This window comes from Hippocampus zosterae, chromosome 6 (assembly GCF_025434085.1).
Source record: "Hippocampus zosterae strain Florida chromosome 6, ASM2543408v3, whole genome shotgun sequence".
Lineage (NCBI taxonomy): Eukaryota > Metazoa > Chordata > Actinopteri > Syngnathiformes > Syngnathidae > Hippocampus > Hippocampus zosterae.
The window spans coordinates 19,586,314-19,610,413 of record NC_067456.1 but is presented as its reverse complement, the minus strand read 5'-3'; the positions used below and the strand labels follow the sequence as shown (position 1 = coordinate 19,610,413).

Here is a 24,100-nt window from a genome sequence, read left to right as displayed (position 1 = left end):
ATGAATTGTTCTTTGTCTGTTGTATGCGCCCCGTGACTAGCGACTTGGACAGAGGCTCCATCTTGAGCGCAACAAAACAAAGTCGCCAGTTTTAGACAACAAAGAAAATCTTGATCGAAACCGAGGTTGCACCGAATTGCACCACTGGCTTTTGTATGTGGGGTAAACTTGCATTTGTTCAGAATTGTCATCATTGGAGGGCCATTTTCTTTCCAAAAGGTGAGAGTCAGGGGCTTGGAACCCTACATATAAAATACGATACTGGTTGAATTATGAGCCTTTTTTTCCTTTTTAGTTGACGCTGCCTATTTGTGGTTTATTTATGATTATTTTTGGTGGTCTTTGGCTCACAAAGAAGTTGATGTACCGCCCAAAATCAAACTGGATGCAAGAAATTAACACAAAAAGGAAATTCATCTTCACTAATGGCAGTGTTGAAGACCAAATTTTATGTTCGTATATCCCCCCCGCTCCCCTTTCATTTCAACTTCTCTTCAGTTCTTCGTGCTCCATCTGCAATGTTGCACCATCGCTCTCACACACATACACACGTACACACACAAATGCATACACGCACATGCACACACACCCTTCAGTATTTTCCTAAATAAATTTTTAGATGTGACATCCAATATCTTACCTCACCTTATTTTCCCCCTCTCTGTCTCTCTCCGTGTCTTTTTGTTTGCCTCTTTCTTATCTCCCAGCTCATGCCCCACTCTTTACTTTCTCTTTGTCTCGCACTAAAATGATTTCTTCACAGGTGTACCTGAAATTGCCTGTAATTTCCAAGTCCTGTTTTGACAAGTACCACCCTCCCCCCATGGATTTCCTTTCCATCTGCATATTTACACCACCGATGCACGCAAGTGTGCGCACACACACACACACACACACTTCCTTTCTACATTTATCACCTGGGTTTGTGAACAGCACAGATGTTGATTTTTTTTTTTACCCTTTGTTCTGTTTTCAGGTCCTTGTTTTTCTTCTCCTCCTCAGTGTGTCTGTGAGCTGTCTTCCTATACGTCCAACAGGGAGACTCTATTCAGATGAAGGTCACATGTCACTGAAAGAGAGGGCACAAACATAGGGGCAGTGAGTAAAGTTAGGGAATTTAGGCTCATTTAAGTTCTGCATAGGTGCTTTCATCATTTATTTTCCATATATGTACATGTGTAAAACACATACTATTGCCTTATCCACAAGTTGTGTCGACTTACACACACGTGGTCTCATGTAGGCAGGTTGAAGGCACATTGAAAGGCAGATCACACAGTCGCCCAACTCCACAAACTCTACGAGATCGATATATGAACCAAGACTGACGGATATTAGGAATGATGACTTCAGCTCATGCTCAAAAGATGAAGAAAATGACGTAAATTTGCACATGAAAGTCGACAATAGCATCCCTGATGATTTAGCAATGACAGGAATAGGAATTGCATCGCTCTGCACAATATATACCCTACGATTGACCGGTGACCGGTCCATGGTATGCTCCAATTTTTACCTGAAGTCAGCTGATATAGGCTCAAGCTTCCCGCATCCCTGAACAGCATAAGCAGTACAGAAATGGGATGGATTGCGGTTGATCACACATGCACACACAGTTCCACCTAGCCACAGCCCTGAAGGCTCACATCGAGTGGATCCTCATGTTCACACTGCAGATCAGGTTTTATATGTGCATTTGTGCTCATGAGCAAAGACCAGGATCAGCAGCATGTCAACATCAATGGCTCACGAGACACAATGAGAGTGCCAAGGGCCATGCAGATCCTGTCAGTGACCTCGGGGCTGGCTTGGGTTACACAGAGGCAGTGAACAAAGAAAGAACAAAAACCTCTGACACCTTCATACTTCAGTCACTGAGGTCAATAGACTAGCTTGTGGATGTTCAGCTTCATAGCATTGTGCCATATGGACAAAAATAAAATAGATGTGCTGGAGGTTTGATTGATAGAATGAAAGAAAATGTCAATTGTGCAGAAAACCTTGACATAAGTCAATTTACAAAGGAAACTATCAAGGGAGTTTAAGTAAAAACACGTTTTGTCTGGGTATTTGCTATTGATATGATTATAACATTACTGCAATACATACGATTTGTCTTACTGTTTATTGTGCATGTTAAATTGCTCCATGTACAGCACTTTGTATGCAGCGACGGCTGTTTGAAAGTGCTCTATAAATACTGTTGACTTGACGTGACTTGACTTGACATGATGAATAATATCTGTGAGAAAAAAAGACAATAAGCTGGGCGTTCCAGTGCAGCGGGGGTGTCGTTCTTTGGCACGTGCACCTGACAACGTTGTTTCTAACACAATGCTGGCTGCAACCACTTCTAAGTCAGGCGCATGTACTCAAACATCAGTATTAAAATTCAAATGGCTATTGGTTATTATGCTCTTAATGTATTCTTTTAATGTGAGAATGAGTGCAAAGGAAAAACATCATAAGGACAGTGGCCACAACAGAAATGAGTCTATCGTGCCGTTTATGTTGTTATCGCGGCTGTCGTCATTTGCCGTGATTGTCAGAAAAGCTTGATTCAATGGGCAAACACTTTTACTGTGTAATCTTATGCCACACAGATGCCAAGAGGTGGCAAACTAAAAACCAATCATGTGGAATTGAATCATATGTAGTCATGCGACACTGCAGAGGTATGGTGCGAAATTAAGTCTATGAAAATGAATAAATAACGAGGTGGGTGAATGCAATAAAAAAATATTACTGCTTTGGGAAAGAATAAACAAACGACAACAAAATAATGATTAATAAAAGGACTTGCTGGGTAAGCTTTCAAACCACAACCTCAGCAAAACACGAAGAAAGATGAAAATTGAGAATCACAGATTTTTAGGTTTCCCCTTTAATTCAACAGCGATGACCATTCTGAAAAGGTTCGTCGGGCTGCTTATGCCACTTGCAGCCCAGTAGTCGGCTGCTCGAGGTGAGATGCAACGGCTAGCTAGCTATAGCAAGTGCAGAAATCAGGTTCGACTAGGACCTGCTCAACATTTTGTGGGTTCGCTCCTAACTCAGGAATCAGAACCTCCATCAACAATTTCAGATATGCACAAATTAGTATGCAAACAAATGATTATCTGATGGCATGGCAGCACACTGGCCATCACAGGTGGATTGTTCTAATTAAGTGAGTCATCCACACATCAGCTTTCCACCGGCTTCATCCGGGAGATCCGAGCAGCCAAAATACTGAAAGGCTCTGCATAAACACGCAAACTTAAATATGCATGCGTCCACGTGCGGAAAGACTAATGCACTCCAAGCGAGGGCTCTAAGCAGCTACACGCGAGAGAGGCCAAAAAATGAGAGCGTGCAAAGTGGTCTAAAAGGGATTTTAAGCACACCAAACACCCTGTCAGAGATGCACGTGCAAACACCTTCATCTTCTTTCTGCCGGTCTTGCGTGTTTGACAGTCAGCGCCGTGAGGGACCATGTGGCAAGCAGCCAGAGGTTTGTGAATCAGCAATGACTAACAGTTTAAACCCGCACTTTCAGCACTAATCACGTGCTAGCAGGTGGGGGAGGACATGCTTTCATGTGTGTTAACATGTGAAATGTGCATTTCGAACAAAACCTTAAAGTCTGTTAATATGTGAGCCAGAATGCAGATACGATACAAAAGCCTTGCCCATCAGGCTCACTTGTGACAACTAAGACCTTTAATTGCATTGCGCCTAATTTGATATTGTCAGAGCTGACAGCCCCCTGATGAGCTGAGTGAAAATGGAGCGACAATGTAACCGTCACTTCTTCCAACGAGCCCCGACAGGGGCCCGACTCGATGCTCAGTTTGATCACCTCGCAAGACAATGCAATGGGATGCTAATCGGATGCAGAAGCCCAAGATTTGAGCGCGTGCCAAAGTGCGTGCCTGCGTCTGGAGTTTGTTCACATAACCGCACGTGCCCATGCCAGGAATGACAACTATAATAAGTGAAGGACTGGAAGAGGCATGTGGCAATAAAAGTCCAACAAAATGGCATGCCAGTATCTATTAGAGCTGAGCACTCTCCGAGAACGTTCCTGATGACACACAATCACGCTCCGTGTTTGGTGAACATCTGGCCAAGGGCAGAGTGTACTCATACCTCCCACCAAAATTGGTCTGCAGTGAGGCTTTACGGGCTTTGTCCTCTGGTGTGATTTAGTCATAAACTTTGACCACTTTAAGTGTAGCTCATTACGGCAGGTTGTGATTTATCAGCCAAAATTGAGGTGGTCGCCATTTGCTCAGGCCATTATCAGCGCCGCTGCCCGACAAAGTCAATCGGCACAAAGATTTCTCATGAGAGTCGTCCATCCATACTCAAGTAATGTATCGATTAGTCAGCGTAGCATTTCATGACTGATATAAAGCTAATGGTGACAAATTTACCTTTCCATGCATTTGAATCTCACTGCTGCTCCAAGGTTATTACTTGTTAACGAAAACTAATTAAATAACTAACTAAAATTGCAAAACCATTTTTGTTAATGAATTAAAATGTCAATGAAAATGCTTGTATAAAAATGAAAAGTAATTGGAATGACATCTTAGGTTCATAAAACTAACTAAAATTAACGATAATTTCAGCAAAAGTGTCCTTTGTTTTCAACTATGTCAGTTAATATCACACATGAGCTTTTGGGCTTTATTTTAACTGTATTTGCGTTGGTATTGCTGTGTGTCCTTAAAGAAGAAGGAAGGTCAAACAGTTGTTTGAGAATTGTATTTTTGAACCATTGTTTGATTATCAGAAATGTTCATCCTCAAGAGGGTCACGTTTGCAGGGCACAGCGATACAAACACCCATTCACACTCATATTCACACCTAGGGACAATTTAGAGTGCTCCATTAGCCTGCCATGTTTTTGGAATGTGGGTGGAAACCAGAGAAAACCCACGCAGGCACGGGGAGAAAATGCAAACTCCACATAGGGAGGCCGGAGCCACGCACTGTGCGGCCGGAGCGCTAACCGGAACACCACTGGGCTGCCCACTAAAATAAAGCATTTTTGACCAAATAAAAACATAGTGTTTATCAAATGTAGGATTTTCAAGATAAGTGTTGAGATTTTATTTGGCAAGACTTTTTTGGCTCCCGATACGTTTTCAGTGCACTGAAAAGCAACAAGTGACCATGTGATATGGAATGAAAAGCATTTTATCAGAATCATGGCCACAAGACAAGATTAGCAACAGTGGCTTGTGAGCACCCATCATATGATGTGAGCATTAATTTACGCATTAATGACAATGTAAGAATAATAATCATAAGAATACAGTTCATTTACAGAGCGCTTTTTCAAAAGATCTCATCGAGGCTTCACAGTTGAATATGTAAACAATAATAGAAAAAAAATCAAACAATGAAACAGAACAAGTACATTTGCAAAGCAAAAATCCATTGTTTAAATTGGGGACGTACAGTGATGTGTGAAGTGTCAATAATTAGCAGAGGTTGCAGCTTAACTGTTCATGCAATATTGCCTTTATTTTTTTTGTCCATTTTAATTTAAGCAAATGCTGGAAAGTAAGGTCAAACCTTTTCACTTTGTGCATTTTACTCAAAGCTGTAAAATGACTGCAGAAAATTGGTGGTAAGCTCTTTGCTATTTTGATGAATGCCCTTACATTACCGTCACCACAAGAAAACACACACTCCCGGCTCCAAACTTTGTAAGTGCAGCCTGCAGCACAGATGCTATCAAAGCCGCTGGCATTACAACCAGCCAGGATGTAGTGACTGGATTTTTGCAGTGGGAAAAAGTAGTTTAAAGCTAAAGCAAAAAGTACACCGATTGTTTTTGGCTCATAGGTTACCCCCCCCCCCCCACCCTCCCGGCTCTTTGTTGTAAAGTTGTGAAGCGTAATTTATTTGGAAGTAATCGTCATAAAAACAACCTGTCAGCGGTAAAGAGTTTCAACAATTAAAAAGAAGCATTATTATATGTTGACCGTGACCTTTTCATGACAAGGTCCCAATGTTTGACTCATAAAAGTAAGCTCAACAAATCCTTTCTGCAAAGACATGCACGAGGATAAAATGTGCAGCATTCCGGCTTCCTTCACTGGAGCGCTTTGGCTTCTGTCTGTTTTTCCGCATTGACAATCAGTCAAAATCAACAACTTACTATTCGTTCATACTAATACTTAAGTGTTCTCTATTTATAGAATGTATGTGAAAAGGTATTTTATTTCATATTTTAATCCCCCCCCTACCCCCTCCAGTTATGGCTGAGGATGGTGAGGTTATGCAGAACATTTAAAGATTCTTGCATCGGCCCAGTGGAAATCTAGCTAGAAAGTACACCTGCTCAAAAAAAAGAAAGGAAAAACAAAATTAGCCTAATCGAGTTTGTGGTTTCACCAGTTGCATTCAAACATTCAGCAATTCACAGAAGTTATGTCCGTCTGTGATCTAAGTGTTCATTTTGATTTGAGGATGATTCTGAACCCAGTCCGTAGCTAGTTCATGACGGCATTTGGGTTTCCATTGACTCCTCTTTTGTCCTTTGGGAATAACATATTCCAGTGGTCCCCAACCCCAGGGCCAGGGACTGGTACCGGTCTGTGGGTCATTTGGTACCGGGCGTCACAGAAAGAATGATTAATTTCGGAATCTGTTTTAATTTTGAAAAATTACCGGATTCTCTGTTAAATCCTTCCCTCTACAGCAGGGGTGTCGACGGATCCGGCCCCTTGGTCTTTTTAATCCGGCCCGCCGAAGATTGGTGCGCAATTAAGGTTTGATTGCATTCATTTCATTTGGACTTGTAATGACAGGTATTTCAACACCAGGTGGCACAGTTACTTCAAGTTGCAAAGCACAGGGAGGGAGAGGAAGACGAAGAAAGAGGGAGAGAGTAATGACCATGGAAGGGAAAGTGTTATGTATCCGATTAAACGAAGCGGGTAACAAAGTACGAAACATTCAGGAGACGCCTGGAGTCGGAGAGACTCAAATCTAGGAGACTTTGAAAAACAAGGAAACGATTCTTACTCAATCCGATTCTGGCAATTTCCATGCACAGAGTGAATTGCTTGTCGCTCAAGTAAATAATAATAATATTAATAATACATTTTATTTATAAGCGCCTTTCAAGACACCCAAATGAACATTTCCTAGAATGATTTGATTGTTATCATATTAAAAACTTTCCGCAAACTGGACCGCTAATAAGAGTCGGAGAGCAGTCAAATGTGAACAACAGGGGGCTCAGTACACATCCTTGAAGAGAACCGGTGCTGAGTGTGATGGTGGAGGAGAATGTTACATTATTACTGGCATAGACACAAGACATTGTGCTATCTTCTTTATTTTCTATTTCTATTTCTAACTTTTGGCCCGGCCCTCCACAATATTTTCTGCGCTTCTCGGTCGCGTAATATGTTACTGCTAAAATGAAACCCAGAAGCTTGCAAAATGAGTAAAAAACAAATGCCATTGGAAAGTTTCTTTGGGAAGTGGAAAAGGCCCAGCCAGGAGACAAAAGAGGAGCCTCTTTCTAGAAAAAGAAGGCTATTTACTAGACAGTATCCGGAGTCCTACTTAAAATACGTATTTATCTCAACAGGAGATTCCCACGCACCAAACACACTCTGCGTAATATGTGGCCATGGTGAGTTGTATTTTTCATGCACTTTATATTTGCAGTGTATCTTAATTTGAAGGCACGTCTAACCGTTAAGAAAACCTTTATTAGTCTCGCAATGGAGAAATTCCAGATTCACAGCAGCAAAGTTATGAAAGGAAGAAGTAGAACAACAAAAAAATAGGAGCTGCTGGAAAGGCAGCCACTCTCGCGGCGCCATTTTGAAGTAAAAAATCACAAAAATAACACAAGACAACACATAGGACAGAGACAGTCGTGCAATCTTCACCACTTTTCTGCATACACTTTGTTGTCTGAAGCAGTTATAGATGAAAGAGGAGAGGATCAAAGTGTCCTTTCACCAGTGGATCAGAGACATCATGCTGAAAAATGTGCACACGTCTGCTACAAGCAAAGTTTTGAAAGCAAACACGAAGCTGTAGCGTCCATTGACGAAAAGAGATTAGTTCACTTCTCCTGTCCCATATAATCCGCTTCAAACTCCAAGCCGCGACTCCCAGCTCCAAATCCGCATCGGCACTCCGCGCCAACGCTCCTTTCTTCTCATAGTCGGCTCCTCAAGACCTCCATCCATCCAGCCGCAGACCGTTCAACAGCACCGATCTCTCCGCTGAACAAAGCGGGGCTGTGAAAAATGCTGCCCATTACAGGCGCAAGACACAAGCGCCCCGGGACTGTCCAGCAACGACAGTCAAATGGCGCCGACATTCCTCCAGTCAAAAACAGTGCTGGTATACCCATGCTGCCGAGAAGGCGCAACCACCAAGCACAGAGTCTCCTCCTTGATGAATGTCGTGGCCAAAAAATGCTGAAAAAGGTCCACATCAAGTCCACACGACGTAACAACAAACACAAAGTGACAAAAGAAACACAAGAACAACAAAAAAAAGCAAGGCTCATGAGAGCACTTGCTGACGGCTGCCTACTCGGGCACCATCTTGACTTCAAAAGCCATACCATACCATAGCGACCAGAGAGTGTTGCGGCCAGATAAGGACGTTCCTCGTGTTATGATTCTTGTTTATTATTATATTTAGAAAATGGTCAATACCACAGTTTTCATTCATATCATATTATTTTGTTGTATTTATACACCACATTTTAAAGGCCGGTCCCTGAAAATATCGTCTGACATTAAACCGGTCCGTGGGGCAGAAAAAGTTGGGAACCGCTGACATAATCCATACTGTTTATCAACTAGAAATTTTCACGAATCACCAGTAGGATGTGTGCTAAATGTGCATAATTTCCAAAATAACGTTTATACCAAATCTCTCCATACTGTTAAGTTACTGATGAAGTCACTCATGTTAAAATTTACCGGAATCTTTCCAGTTCTTATCATTTAAAATAACCAGGCAGCCATATCCCCTTTCATGAGCTTTCCACTCCGACTTCAACATAAATTACCATCTTTCTACCAAAACAGGAGTTCCAACTGAAAAAAACCCAACAAATATTCACCGTACATGGCTGGGTGATTTTTAATAAGTAAGAATGTTAATGAGTGTTACAAATCTATCCATGCAACTAACCATTCATGCAATGTATGACAGTGTTTCTATTCTATTTGATCTACATGCAGTAAAATATTCTGTAAAAGGACCAGTGTCACAAAAGATATATTTTTAACCCAGACTATAAAGGATGAGTTTTCACCCTCAGGGCATGCTGGACAATCAACCAGCGCATCTTCAAAGAAATCCCGTAGCGAATGCTTTGTTCAGTGTGTGAAAAGTTGCGGGAATTGTGGAGGGACGAGACGTGGCTGAATCTCCTTGACAACCCGCTTGCTCAACATTACCCTGAGCATCTGACAGTTCCTTGCTCAAAGGAACATCTGGAGCAAAGTTGGCTCTGTATTTTATTTATTTATTTTACTCTTTTCTGAGCCCAAGGGGATCATCAAAGAGACTCGTTTTGAAGAACTGTGTAGGAAATCAAGATGGCTGTGAAGACGTCACGGAAGGGATCCTTGGAGAATCATTTCAGTAGTGCATGAGGGGAGGGACCAGGAAGACTGCAAACATTTGTTGGACTCCTGATGGATTCATATTTTTATCCTGGAATTTTTCTGACACACCTTGCACATCGTTTATTTGGATTTGTCCTGAAATGTGTATGTATTGTATTTCAATGCTAACGACAACATGACTCCCATACCTTATATCATTGTATGGTTCTACTCTGTTGACACGCAGTCCCTTTTGGCCTGCATGCGTTCTCTCAGTCGGGGGAGGCAACTCAAAGTTGCCCAACCCTTCCATGGTAACTGCTGTGCCCTTTGGGATCCTGCACAAAATCTTAAGTGACAGCCTACAGCGACCGGTGCCCGAGCCCTGCAACTGAAATCAACTCCCACTTCCTAACCCCTATCTGCCTTCAGATGCAGTTGATATGGAGACTAATTTAAATTTTGTGGACCAATTCAACGCATAATTCCATGAATGATCACTTCATATGTTGCCAGCTCATTACTTGGGTATCATCAGTCATACTAAAGCGTGGTACATATAATCTTTTATTGTCTTTGCTATTATCCATTTCATTCATGTGCATCACACACACGAAACAGTAATCAAATGCACCAAGTGTAAGTCCAAAGTATGTGCACACTCCTGGCCAATTTGGCTTTTGGATGTCCTGCTCAAGAACATCGAGGCAGAGCTCAGGCGATACCACCCAGTTCCTGCTTCCCTGGATATTTTTGGGTTTGTAGTGGCGCCATATTGATGTGGATTGAGATATTATCACCTCTAAACGGAGAGGTGATAAAACTGGATCCAGTATTGAGCTTCTGCATTGCAGAATGAAAACATTTAAATGTACTGTACCGTCCTCAAAAAAATATATATAATAATGTCTCAGGTTAGTTTAAACCTTTTTTTGCACCAAAGCAACTGGTAGGGCTTGAAAAACACATAGGCTGTGGTTAAAGTTATATTTATGGAATTTCTCCCTACAGTATTGACCACATTGCGAGAGTTAGTGAAGAGTAGATTTATAGTCTTGGAGCCTTACAATTTGGGCTGACTATGGTAGATTGCCCTTGTAACAATACAGGGATTGTAAAAAAATATAACACACATTTTGTCCAGACTAAATAAAGTGCAACGTAACACCCTTCAATAGAAAAAAAAATTAGTCTGCCGCAGGGATGATCGTCAAAGGTGTCTGAAACATTTCATATTTGTGTGAGGATTCCTGCTTTTTCCGCTGCACACAGGTATCTGCAAACATGCATACAAGGACTCAACCTACTTAGCCCAACATAATGATGCACATAATCACATCCAGGGACCATGAGACAAAAAGGAGTCATGTCCTGAAGGATTATCCCTTTTACATTCACGTAAACCCAGATTTCAAGCACGCAAGAATGTTCGTCCAGGCAAACATGAGTGTCTTCCAAGATTGTTGCACAAAAAAAAAAAAAAAAAACAAAGCTGAAGAAAGAGAAAAGATAGACGGACATTTATTTATTCATGAATACACAAATAAAATAGCTTCTTGGAATGATGATTATTTCAGAGATTTGTGTGTGTTTAGAAAGGCTGGAAGAAAAAGTGAAGACAGCGACAGCCTCCAAGCAGCTGAGGTCATCTTTATTAATAAACCCTCTGACAACAAACACACTTGCATCAAGGCCCTCGCCTTCCTTCCATCCTAACTCCCCTTCCTCAGTTCCTTGTGAAATGGTACTTGCCAGACTGACACGGTAGGGGTGGGAAGTCTGTGACCACACACACACACACACACACACACACACACACACACACACACGCGCACACACACACACACACGCGCACCACGTACACACATTCATCCAAGTGCAGTTTCCACACACATACACTATGCAAACTCGACGGGAAACTGTGTGTCAGTGATCTGTCTGTGGGTAACAGTGCGGAGCCGGTGAAATTTTGTGCGCGTGCGTGAATATGCATGTGTCTGTGTGTGTCAGTGAAACAGAAGAAAGTGAAGTTAGACAGACAGGAGGTTTGGCTTGCACACATGCACTAAGAAGCACTAAGAAACATGCCCCGGCTCATTTGTTCCTATTGACAGCAGAGGAGAGCGATGGATCTCTACAAGATGAGCCTGAGGAAGGATGACAGGTGTGTGTGTGTGTGTGTGAGGGAGATAAAGGCAACTAAAATTTGCATCAAAGCGTAGGAATGATTGAATCAGCTTATGCTGTAGCTCAACATTCAGGTCTATGTTTTCGGTAATGAGGGCTGCATGCATGCGTGTTCTTCAGAGGTTATTCTGGCACATTAAAGCTTGACCTCGTGATCATGGAGACTACGGTGAAGTGCCCCTGAGCTATCTCACACACACTTAATCATTTGCTGTGAAAAGCTTCTCTGTGCAACAGAGGCTTTTTGTTTGGGTGCAAGTGCTCATAGAACTTCATTTAAACCGTACAAGGGGGGGGGTTCACAATGTGTGACTGTAGGGTCTGGTGATGTGATGAAGTCCAATCAGCATGTTTGACTTATCGATGTGCTAGCGGAAAGTGTACAGCTGAGGATATTTGATCACCAAGACCATAAAAAGAACAAACTGGTGCCAGACCGACTACATTGAATTGATTAAGCTGACGTGCTGGCAATTGATGACACAACCTGCAAGTCTAAACTCTGCAATAGGTCCTCCGGTCAGTGGGCTCCAACCACCGGTACGCGGCCCACTATCAGGGAACAGATAGCGGGCCGCACAGAGAGACAGACTCACATACATCTGCCCAGAAAGCCAAAATACCTCCCACTCTGTCGATGACCTTCCAAAGGGCAAAATAAATAGTGCTCTGTGATTACAAGGTTAACAATTGTTATATTACGGTGACCAGCTGTGAGCTTTTGTGATTATTCAGACGTAGCGGAAATGTGCATGGCAGCAGCTAATGTGAATGCAAGTTTTCCTTCTGTACTTTGGTTTTGCAGATTGAATATGTAGACAGGAAGCAAAAGAAACAAGAAGTAAACAATGGCCATACGCGCAGCTGATGGACAGCCACGACTTGCCGTTATCTTCCCAAGATGAAACAATTTCGACAAAATGTTTCCTCACCGTTGCCTGTAACGTGGTATCTCCAAAGAGACATGGGGTAAATGAAGTTGTGCAAAGTCCTTCAAAACAGACATAACAATCCTGTTGACTCAGGATGCAGGAGCAGGTGATGATGTGGGAAGCAGGATTATGCGAGATGAGTTTGCACAGAATGGTTTGAACATGTCTGTGGCGCAATAAATGTTGGGGACCACTGATCTAGCTCATTCACAATGTAAGAATCTTTTTGGCTCAAGGGTAAATGTCTTCATGAACCAAAAAGAAGTCTAGCATGGGGACTGGTCGATACTACTATAACGTAATACATAAAACAATGAGCTGCAGACTAATACCAGAGAGTCCAGGCTGTATATTCGAAGACGGCGCACGTCGACTGTGTTCACACCCACAGTGGTGCAAACACCCCTTCATAAGTGTGCTTGTTTGTGAAAATACTCCATCCGTGATCAAAATTACACCATGCTTTGCGCTACACTTGTGCTGGTCACAAAAACGGAGCCCTCCATCTTCCCCTTTGTATTTATCACGCTCCGTTTTTTTTTTTAATTTTAGTATCGGACTTAATCAAAACATCTAAGAAACATTTCTCAATGACAATGCTCTAAACCACATGTGTCAAACTGAAGGCCCGGGGGCCAGATCTGGCCCGTCACCTCATTTTATGTGGCCCGCAAAAGCAAATCAAACGTGAACTTCCATGATCCTAGCTAAAATCTGAACCAAAATTTCAAATTCTCACCTGTAGTAAACAAGAAGGATATTGTAAGCTTTTTCTTGGAACCAAACCCGTCCTGACAGTAACTGAAACAAAAGTGGAGTGAACCGTCATTCTTGACTTCTTTATATGGTTTCAGTCATAACGTCCCTCTAAGGGAAACGGTAACTAAAATGTGGCTCACGACAAAAATTAGTTTGACACCCCTGCTCTAAACAAACTAAAACAACAAACATTTTTCAGGCTAAAATATAAGCAAACAAATGTGCAATGACAGAAATACAATTTCAACCTGACAAGATGCACAAACTCATTTCACGTTATCGATAAAAGTAACTAAGGGCTTTATGGGTGGACTAAAAGCACATTATCCTGAGCAAAATTCTTACACTTTACTATCAGTTTATTCATATGAATTAATTCCAAAAGACAAGGCTTGTCCGTACAACAGCAATTTATGCAACTGTGGGCTTGGGTGTTTGTGCTTCGAGCAACATGTTTTATTTCAAGGAAATACTGCAGCCTTGAAGTGCTTCCGTGATAAGCAAAGTGTTTGTTGGATAATTTGAGCATAACAATGCTCACTGAAAAAAAAAAAATTGCAAAAAACCGAGCACTCGTACCTCCGAGATCTAGGGTGACAACCTGCTAATTAGCCCAAGGGGGGTGGGGGTGGGGGTGGGGGGGCAAGTGGTATGATTCTGAAGGACAAGGTGGGACACTGTTTGGTGTGGCAGCAACACGGTGTCTCCACTCCACAGACAGACTCAACGCCGTATTCCCCAAAACAAATGCTCATGAAAAGGCAAATAAGGAAAAGTCGTTAAATCAAATTGAATATCTGACAATATAAAAATGCATCTGAGGATTCCGTACTCCAGTATTTCCCAACCTTTGTTGAGCAAAAGCACATGCTTCACATTGGAAAAAAAAATCTCCCGGCATGCCCTTGAGCAAAAAAAATGATTCACAAAAAAAGGCTATACGGGTTAATCATGTACCTATTGCCGTCGAGCGGAAGATAATTTCATTGTTCTTCCTTTTACTACGGGTGGTTAGCATGGAGCAATTAACAAAAGCATTTTTTTAAAATTATAAAACAACTCATTTTTGATTTCGGCTCATTTCCCATGGCGCAACTGATGTTCTCTCAAGGCGCAATAAATAATGTGCCATGGCCAATGGGTTGAAAATCACTGCACTACTTGACAGAGCTGCGTCCCGTGAGCCTGTGTCGTTTGACATCGCATTCCCCTCCGTGTCCCGTTGAAAACGACGTTTTGCAACGACGTTTCTGTGTGTCCCCCTCGATCCCTGCTCTCCACAAATACTGACTTTCCCAGTCTTTCATGTGCACACATTGTAGACAACTGCAATATACTAACACATAGTAGGAGAGGCATGGCTTCGGTGCTCGGGGGCCTCGTGCCTCATGTTCCTCAAGCCTCGTGACTTTTTTTTCAATAAACCAATACTATGCAAGTGTCCTGTTGTATTATTGTTGTTTTATGTTAAATGTTCTGAAAAGCGCATTGTTACAGCTGCAGCTGTTGTGAAAGCGCTGTATAAACAAAGGTGTCTAATTTAAGCATAAGCAGTGACTGTTGTCGCACGCTTTCAATCCTGCGGCTTATTGAATGATGCGGCGTGTTTAAATATTTTTCCGACGGCCGCCAGGGAGCGCTCGAGCAGAAAAGGTAACGGTGAGAAGCGATCATGTGTCACAATGAAAACAAAGGGCCATGAGAGGGTGCACTTCACCTATGTTTTGAGCTGGACTGCAATCCGAAAGCTGTTTGGCTGGGTCTATGACAGACTTGATTGAACACAAAATAATTTTTGGGAAGGCTTTATTCCTGACTGAACAAAGGAAATATACAGTATTAATAAAATGACTGAGGTATGTCAAATGGGACTAAAAAATAGAAAAGTATACAAAAATAGACAACAGTCGTGGCTTGTGACCACTTTGCTTGTTGTATGTGCTCAAAACACGTGGAAAACAACTAATCTCCCCTGCTTAATGGTTGTTCACATAAACCACTGTGTGAAACTGGTCAAACTCCCAAACGACTATATTTTACTCTAAATATCAGCCGGGTTACAATGCCGTACTGAATAAGTAGGGCTCAGCATTCGTCTCCCTTGACTTCGTCCAAGTCTCACGAGATTTCCCACGAGATCATCCAATGCTCCTTTTAAAGTGACAGTGCTCCATAATTAAGCGAGGTAGCATTCACTACAACAGTCATAGAATTGTTCACCTGGTTACAGATGCCAAAAGACAACCTCTGAAAGACATTCTCTTGAAAGTTGACATGAAAGTGTGGATGGTAGAAAGCCTAATGAAGGAATGGTTGACAGGGACCGATGCCTTTTTTTTTTAAACCAGCCGTGTGAGTGCTGTTTTACTGCCGACACGCTGCAGCGTAAACAGGCAAAGGAACGTTAAGGTTAAGTTCTTCAATGTTGAAAGCTCTTTCTGTGTCTTTCTTTGCAAATATTGCGTTACAATATGGGCACCTGCAGCTTATCGACAGGTGCAGCTTGTGTGTGTCAGAAATCGTTTTTCCTTGAAAAATGTAGTGCGGCTTATAATCAGGGGCGCTCTATAGTCCAGAAATGCTGGTACTCCAAAACTCTTCTTATCAAAATTAATCCATCCATTTTCTGTTCTGTTATCCACACAAGGTTCGCGGGGGCTGCTCGAGCCTATCCTAGCTGTGTTCGGGCAGTAGGCGGGGCACACATAGACAAACACCCGTTCGCACACAAAATCACATCAAAGAACAATTTTGGGCATTCCATTAACCTGCCACGCATGTTTTTGGAATGTGGGAGGAAACCGGGGTACCCGGAGAAAACTCACGCAGGCACGGGAAGAACATGCAAACTCCACACGGGAAGGCCGAAGCCGGAATCAAACCCTGCAGCTATGCAAGGTGAGGCCGACTCGCTAACCAGTCAACCACGGTTCCACTTTCACGTAAATAGCATTCCTTTTTTTGCAGTGCTCTTTTCCGTGCTTCCATTGCACCATTAAAAAATGAACTTCCCATCAGCAGGCCAGCGATGCTGTCTTCCTTCATCATGTTGTTAGCCTAATGTTCTGGCCCACTGACATCACTTAAGGCATCTAATGTACGTGCCAGGAGTGAGGGCACGAAGAAAAGTTCTGTGCAGAACTAGAAATGTGTGATTAAATGTATAGATTTTGTAATGCAATTTTCTTTCTTAAAAATAATGCCTTAATTTTGATTCATTAAGTCAGATCTTTTTTTTTTGGTGCCTTATTTAAATGTGTCCTCTGGCAATTTCAAAGTAAGAACAACTGTGAAATACAAGGCACATGATATCCATGATGCTACTTGCTGACTTACAAAAGACTGTAGGCCTTCAACTCAACAGTGACAATTTGAGGGCATGTTGAGCATGTTTTGCAAATAAAATACAGTCCTACTCTTGGTAAGACGTGTACCAATGTTAAAACATATAGAAAAGGCAAAAACTTAATCGATTAGAATTCATAGCATGGTGGAGAAAAACACCATGGAAGAAGACATATGTCAGAGTGCCTTGTATAAACTCAATTTGCAAATTTTATAACCCAACTAAAGGGCGCCAAAAGTGGTAAGTGTGGCTCAGTTATTTGAGGTGCCTGCCCAGACTGAACCAACTGATCTTGTAAAAAAAAAAAAAAAAAAAAAAGGGTCTTCGGAGAGCAAAGGAGACGCAGATAATAGATCTGTGTTTTTGTTGTTTGTCTTATTGCTGCAAACATGAATCTCATGGCCCACATGACACATTGCAGCAAAGCCGAATGCATCAACTAATACGGTTACTTGTACTACTTGCGCATTAATGCACCGTCACAGCATGTGAGTGCAAGCACGCTAAGTGTTTGTATGCATTATCTATGCTACTGTATGCTACATAAAGAACTATATTGTCATTGCTAAGGTCACATCAAATCGACCAGATCTTCCATAATATTGCATGTGATACAATTCAGCACCAACAGATCAATGTTTTGCAGTGAAGTGTCTGGAAAATTTTAGCAACAACTAAAAGTACAGTTTCTTAGTAATTATGATTCCCCCCAAACCAAAGTTGTTTTATAGCCTGCTCGGTTTAGATGTCTGAGTTAAGTTGGAAATGAAACAAACCCAAATCAGCTGACAATGAGGACACTGTTGGTGCGGTGAGTTATGCAAACGCGACGTTCCAAAACACAATTTCTGTAATATTTCAGTGTTTTCTCACGACTTGATCGGTAATTACTTACATGCGTTTGTAGCTTTGACGGCTCCTCAAGAAACAGTGACAGGATGCCGGCATCAGCATTCGGCATCATTTTCTGACGCGTACTAAACTAAACAACTGTCAGCACAGGCACCATGACCAACAAGGATTATTTCTTGTCATGACATTGCAAAGCAGGCCTGTAGCCAAAGCAAAAAAGTGTCAGGACTTGTGAAGATGTTATGATCAAACAATCAAACGGTGATCATGCTTTTACGGTGTAGTCACATCCAATAAGTCCATTTGCATGAAGTCACATTATAAGATCACTAGCTGGTTCGCCGCCCTCCGGGCGGGTCATCAGCTAGTTCCTGCGGAAGGCTGGTAAGGTGGTGGTTCGCCGCCCTCCGGGCAGCTCATCAGCTAGTTTCTGCGGAAGGCTGGTAAGGTGGGCCTTCGGCCCACAAAAGTGTTTTTGCTTGGTTCAACTTTTTGTTCATCTTCATTGCTTATCGCGAAAATAAAGAGATGTTTAGCTCTACTAAATAACTAACAATTTCATTGCAATGCTTGTGGGTAGACAACATTTTTTCGCTAAGATGCCCGCGCGATCGTAGTGAGCCACTGCCTGAGCGGCAAAGTGGCGGCGCAGTGGCGGCGCGCAGCGGCGCGGTGAAGTAGGTACGTTTTGAAAAGGGACAGACGGAAGGACAGACCGCGTGCGGGACGACGCGCAATATATATATATATATATATATATAATATATATTATATATATACAGTATATATATATATATATATATATATATATATATATATATATATATATATATATATATATATATATATATATATATATATATATATATATATATATATATACATACACACACACACACACACACACATATATATATATACATTAAGACAGTCATTTAGGCCTGTATAATATGTTGTGCGTCAGTGTAGGAGGAATGTACAAAGTACATAGGAGAGAACCAGAAGGTGTTGGAGAGATGATTTTGTCAGTGAGAACAAATATTTGTTCTTTTTCTCTCTCCATGCATTTTATCGTCGACAGGGTGGAAAAATCTAAAGCCACATTTATGCCAGCATGTGACATCCAATTAAAAATAAATAAATAAATAAATCGTCAAGATGGGCTGGCAGCTTTCGCCACAGTGTTGTTTTTTTTTATGGGCTGCAGAAGCTGCTGACAAACATACAGTAACTGCTTCATATAATGTACATCTCAGTCACAAGTGGCTATAACAAAATTAGCTTGAGTACTGAAAACTGTCTTGCATGCAGCTCTTATGTGACTGTTTTTGTAGATTTCTTTAGTTATATATTTATACGCATCTTCTGACTATATTTCGGGAAGAGGAATAAAAATTAACTTAAGCCATACTGATGCCATCCTTTTAGAAAGTATGTGGAAATTCAAATGTACTGTAAGCTCAGTAACTTTCCTGGTGATACACATTTTGTGTTGATGATGTGTTAGGAACATCTTGCTGATCAAAGTAAAACCCTATCGCAACTAAGATAAGATAAGATAAGATATCCTTTATTCGTCTCACACTGGGGAAATTTACAGCCTCCAGCAGCAAGAATGTATGTAGAAAGAAGAAACAAGAAAGAGAAAAAAACAACAAACATCTTTCAATTAAATGCAATATGAACACAAAATGGATAAATCGCAGTACTATTTACAATGTTCCTTCACATATTTTAATTATTATTATTATTATGATTGTTATTTTTTTATTCATCAGCCTGACAGCAGTCGGTAGGAACGAGCGTCGATATCTCTCCTTCTTGCAGCGCGGGTGTAACAGTCTCTGGCTGAAGGAGCTACCAAGTGCTGTCAGGGCGGGCTGGAGGGGGTGGGAGGGACTGGCCATCATAGCTTTTAGCTTAGTTAGCATCCTTCTGTTGCCCACCTCCTCCAGAGTGTCAAGGGAGCAACCCAGGACAGAACTGGCCTTCCTGACCAGTCGCTCCAGTCTCTTTCTGTCCCGGGCTGAGATGCTGCCTAACCAGCAGACAATGCCATAATGGATGGCCGAGGCCACCGCCGAGTTATACAACGTCTTAAGGAGTGACCCCTGAACCCCAAAAGACCTCAGTTTCCTGAGTAGGAAGAGTCGGCTCTGTCCTTTCCTAATCAGGGTGTCCGTGTTTGTAGACGACCAGATTGATCATTCTGGTTTCAACGTTCCTTTCGATGTTTGGGACAAGCTATGTGACAGTTTAGCACCACATATGCGGCGTATTGGGGTGAGATTAGCTTTGATTGGATGATCATCATCGACCTTTTAGTGCTAATGTGACAATGATGATGGCAGATTCACTAATCTAGTTACAATGTGTGAACCTTTATGAGTAAATGGGTATCTTACAATTTCCTCAAGTTACAAGCTGTTGCTTGATTCATCTTTTGCTTTTTGAATTATAATCAAGACTTCTTGCGCAAGTGAAGTAAAAAAATAATAATAAGAAGAAGAAGAATCGCACCGTGGTCGTAGATGCACTTTCAGCCATTTATTGAATGGGACAACCAGACAAACATACAAATACAAAATAACATTTGCAAGGGGCATGGAGCAGAAGCCAAACATGAATTAAAGTTATGTTCACTTGGAGGCCTCACATGCTGTCAGCACTGGAAACAAAAGCTCAGCAGTCAGTATGAGATGGAAAATTGTCTTCTGTCTGTTTAATGGAAGCCACATCAGTAGCACAAAGCCCAACCCAATGGTGGGCTAACTAAATACACGTACATGCCGGCAATGTTCAGATACAGATTTATGTCAATAAAAAGGATGTCATTTTGTCTTTTAAAAGACTGAAATGACGAGATAGTGAGTGTCTTCAAAGAAAAACACTTTTCAAAAAGCTCACAAAAAGAGAGCCTAAAAACAACAACTGCACACCAGAAAGCCTGAATGAGCTTTCATGAATAGAAGTAGGTTGTTGATGCAGTGGAAAAGATGCCCAGTTTATTGTAGCAAGTGTGTGTGTGTGTGTGTGTGTGTGTGTGTGTGTCCATGCTACGACCATTGACAGAAAGCCTGCAGTCAGTATGTAGAAGACAATCAAGTCATAAAATCAGTCTCCACCTCTGTCTTTTTGAAAAACTCTTTTAGACAGTTGCCTATTTAATTCATTTTACAAATGTTCTTTTGCTTTCATGTTTGCATCTATCCATCCATCCATCCATCTTCTACCGCTTATCCGGGGCCGGGTCGCGGGGGCAACAGCTTTAGCAGGGAAGCCCAGACTTCCCTCTCCCTAGCTACTTCTTCCAGCTCTCCCCGGGGGATCCCGAGGCGTTCCCAGGCCAGCTGGGTGACATAGTCTCTCCAGCGTGTCCTGGGTCTTCCTCGGGGTCTCCTCCCGGTGGGACATGCCCGGAACACCTCACCAGGGAGGCGTTCAGGAGGCATCCGAATCAGATGCCCAAGCCACCTCATCTGGCTCCTCTCGATGTGGAGGAGAAGCGGCTCGACTCCGAGCCCCTCCCGGATGACCGAGCTTCTCACCTTATCTCTAAGGGAGACCCCGGACACCCTGCGGAGAAAACTCATTTCGGCCGCTTGTATCCGGGATCTCGTTCTTTCGGTCACGACCCATAGCTCGTGACCATAGGTGAGGGTTGGGACGTAGATCGACCGGTAAATTGAGAGCTTCGCCCTTTGGCTCAGCTCCTTCTTCACCACGACAGACCGATACAACGTCCGCATCACAGCAGACGCTGCACCGATCCGCCTGTCGATCTCTCGCTCCCTCCTGCCCTCACTCGTGAACAAGACCCCAAGATACTTAAACTCCTCCACTTGGGGCAAGATCTCCCCCCCGACCTGGAGGGGGCACTCCACCCTTTTCCGACTGAGGACCATGGTTTCAGATTTGGAGGTGCTGATTTTCATCCCAACCGCTTCACACTCGGCTGTTTGCATCTAAATAGTCCAACCCCCCCCCCCCCCACCCCCCAGTTGTATGCATCACTTTCATCTTATTGAGAAGATTGATGTCTGCCTGAGGTACTGATGGGAAAGGAAAATATATCACTGAATGTGCCATTTCCTTTTTTCAATTATGTGTTTACTACTTCTATTGTACAAAAAGTGACATTGAGAGAACATTTTAAGTCATTGTAGCTACAAATAACCAGTGTAATCTACCTTTCTTTAAAATTTGTCTGTATTCCCTTGCGTGTGTTATTGTGCATAAAGTCCAAAAGGTGGTCTGAACATCGTTTGTGTAGATTGCGAGAGTGCGCACATTTGTTTGCCTGTGCGTAATACCATGTCAGCATGCGTTAGCGAATTAGGCTGATATGCTGGATAATAATAATGCTAAAATAATTAACTTTACAGATAAATGTAATGTTGGTTAATTTGTGTTGAAAAATTAACTACAGTCAAAACTTGGTTTTCAAACGTCTCTGTTCTCGACCAAATCGGTTTTCGACCAAAAAATTCGAGTTTTTTTATGCCCCGGATTACGACGTTCTCTACCAAACTGAACGCACTTGAATGAGTCACTTGACTCCTCTCGCCTTCCTTACACGAGGAAGTGACGCTTCCTCGTGTAACGTTCCGTTGTGAGCAGACATGTTCAAAAAATATATATATATATTTTTTAAAGAGCGTGGTTTCGGTTTTTGAACAAATCGGTTTTCGAACAGCCTTCTGGAACGGATTATGGTCTAAAATCGAGGTATGACTGTACTGACTTACAATCAGCCATTAGTGTAACACGGGCTCATCAGTGTGTACATGTTAGAAGCACGGTGTTGATGCTTTATGATCCTCTGCATTTTGTTTTCATCAACGCCACCATCTAGTGGCATGTATCCAAAATTACAAATCTTTTAAGGCGTTACAGATTTTTACTGTTTATCTCAGAACTGTGTGCCTCCTCATGTATTTTTGTCATGTTTTTATTGAACACACAAAATGGCTGCTAATGTCAATGGTTAACTTGAATGTGTCACTTGGTTTGGTGAATAGATTCTGAAAAGGAGCATAGAATGCCTCTGTGAAGCAGAAATAAATCGCTGGTCTTTGTTTGAGAGAAACCCAACAGCTTTCTATGCAGCTGTAATTTTGAAGTTTGACCAAGAGGTATGTTCGGCAACCGGTAAATCACTAATTCAAAGTTGTCATGCAGACTACTACTTCTACTACTCCTAATAATAATAATTCATTTATTTAGTTTTTAGAAAAATACATTATTCAAAAAAGAACACACAAGACAACTTGAAAAATCTCTTTAAAAAACGACGGTACAGCTCCCAACAAGTATTCAGACTCCATGTAGTCTTCGAGAAGCAAAATATCAGTGCCACCCTCGTGTTCACATTACACTTTCACAAGGCCACAGCATTCAAGTTAGGTATAGAGTGCAATTTGTCTTTCCGACTGACATAAATTGCTAACTCAAATTTGACCCATCTAATAGGACAAACAAAAGCAGCACCAAGCAGGATAAAAACATTTGTCAGGTGATTAAAGACATCTTTTAGTCACCTAAACCCGACGAAAAACATGGTAACCATGTTCATCCAAAGCAAATAATGCATTGCCACTTGTTCAATACAGCAAGACGAAGAGGAAGAAGAATACCTAGATATAAATGATCAGTTTCATTCATATGAAATTATTGAATGAAATTGTTATAGGTTAACATTAGTGTCGGGAGGAAACAGCTGGCCTATCTTTATGTGACAGGCATATCAATCATCATAAACTATAACAGCATGCAATTTATACTTAATAGTTTTGTGTGTGTGTGTGTGAGTGTGTGCGTGTGTGTGTGTGTGTGTGTGTGTGTGCGTGTGTGTGTGTGTGTGTGTGTGTGTGTGTGTGTGTGTGTGTGTGTGTGTGTGTGCGTGCGTTTGTGTGTGTGATGATGCAGCATATACAACAGGATGGGCATACGTGTTAACACAGTTTGTGTGAATGTGTACGAATATTCCACGGAATGTTTTTGTCATTCAAACATAACGGGTCGAAATATTCACCAACAGAGGCACAAAGACATTAGGACGTTAAAACGCTAATTCCTTTTCCCATTGCAGCCACAAAGAAAGAGTCATGCAGGCTCAGTGAAACAAAGGAAGCGGCACACACAGACACAAAGCAAATGCATACATATTAAAACAGAGAAAGAAACACAGCGTGACAGACGGTGTGGACCTGGCAGCACACAGCAAATCCACAATCAGTTCTGCAATGTTCAAGTGGTCCAACAAAGAGCAATACAATCTTCATGAAGCCTAAACCTGAAGCAATACTCCACAGAGCAAGCAGCTTACAAATGGACTATGTTGATTCTGCATAATACATGAGGCGTTCAATAACGCACAACAGATGGCAAACAATACAACAGCCCATACAGCAGAAGCAAAAGACAAATTT

The 24,100-nt window shown here is 42.0% G+C and overlaps 1 protein-coding gene across 3 annotated transcripts in view; it reads right to left on the bottom strand.

Annotated features, from left to right (window-relative positions):
• The window catches only part of sema4c (sema domain, immunoglobulin domain (Ig), transmembrane domain (TM) and short cytoplasmic domain, (semaphorin) 4C), a 133,162-nt gene that overhangs the window by 87,581 nt on the left and 21,481 nt on the right, over positions 1-24,100 (bottom strand). Inside the window, exon 2 of one of the 3 annotated variants that reach the window (XM_052066979.1) lies at positions 918-1,069. The exons of 1 other annotated variant lie outside the window; for it this stretch is intronic. The gene's annotated coding sequence lies outside the window, so the exon portion shown is untranslated. The remainder of the gene's footprint in view (positions 1-917; positions 1,070-24,100) is intronic. One more of the 3 variants, XM_052066980.1, reaches the window with a different exon arrangement.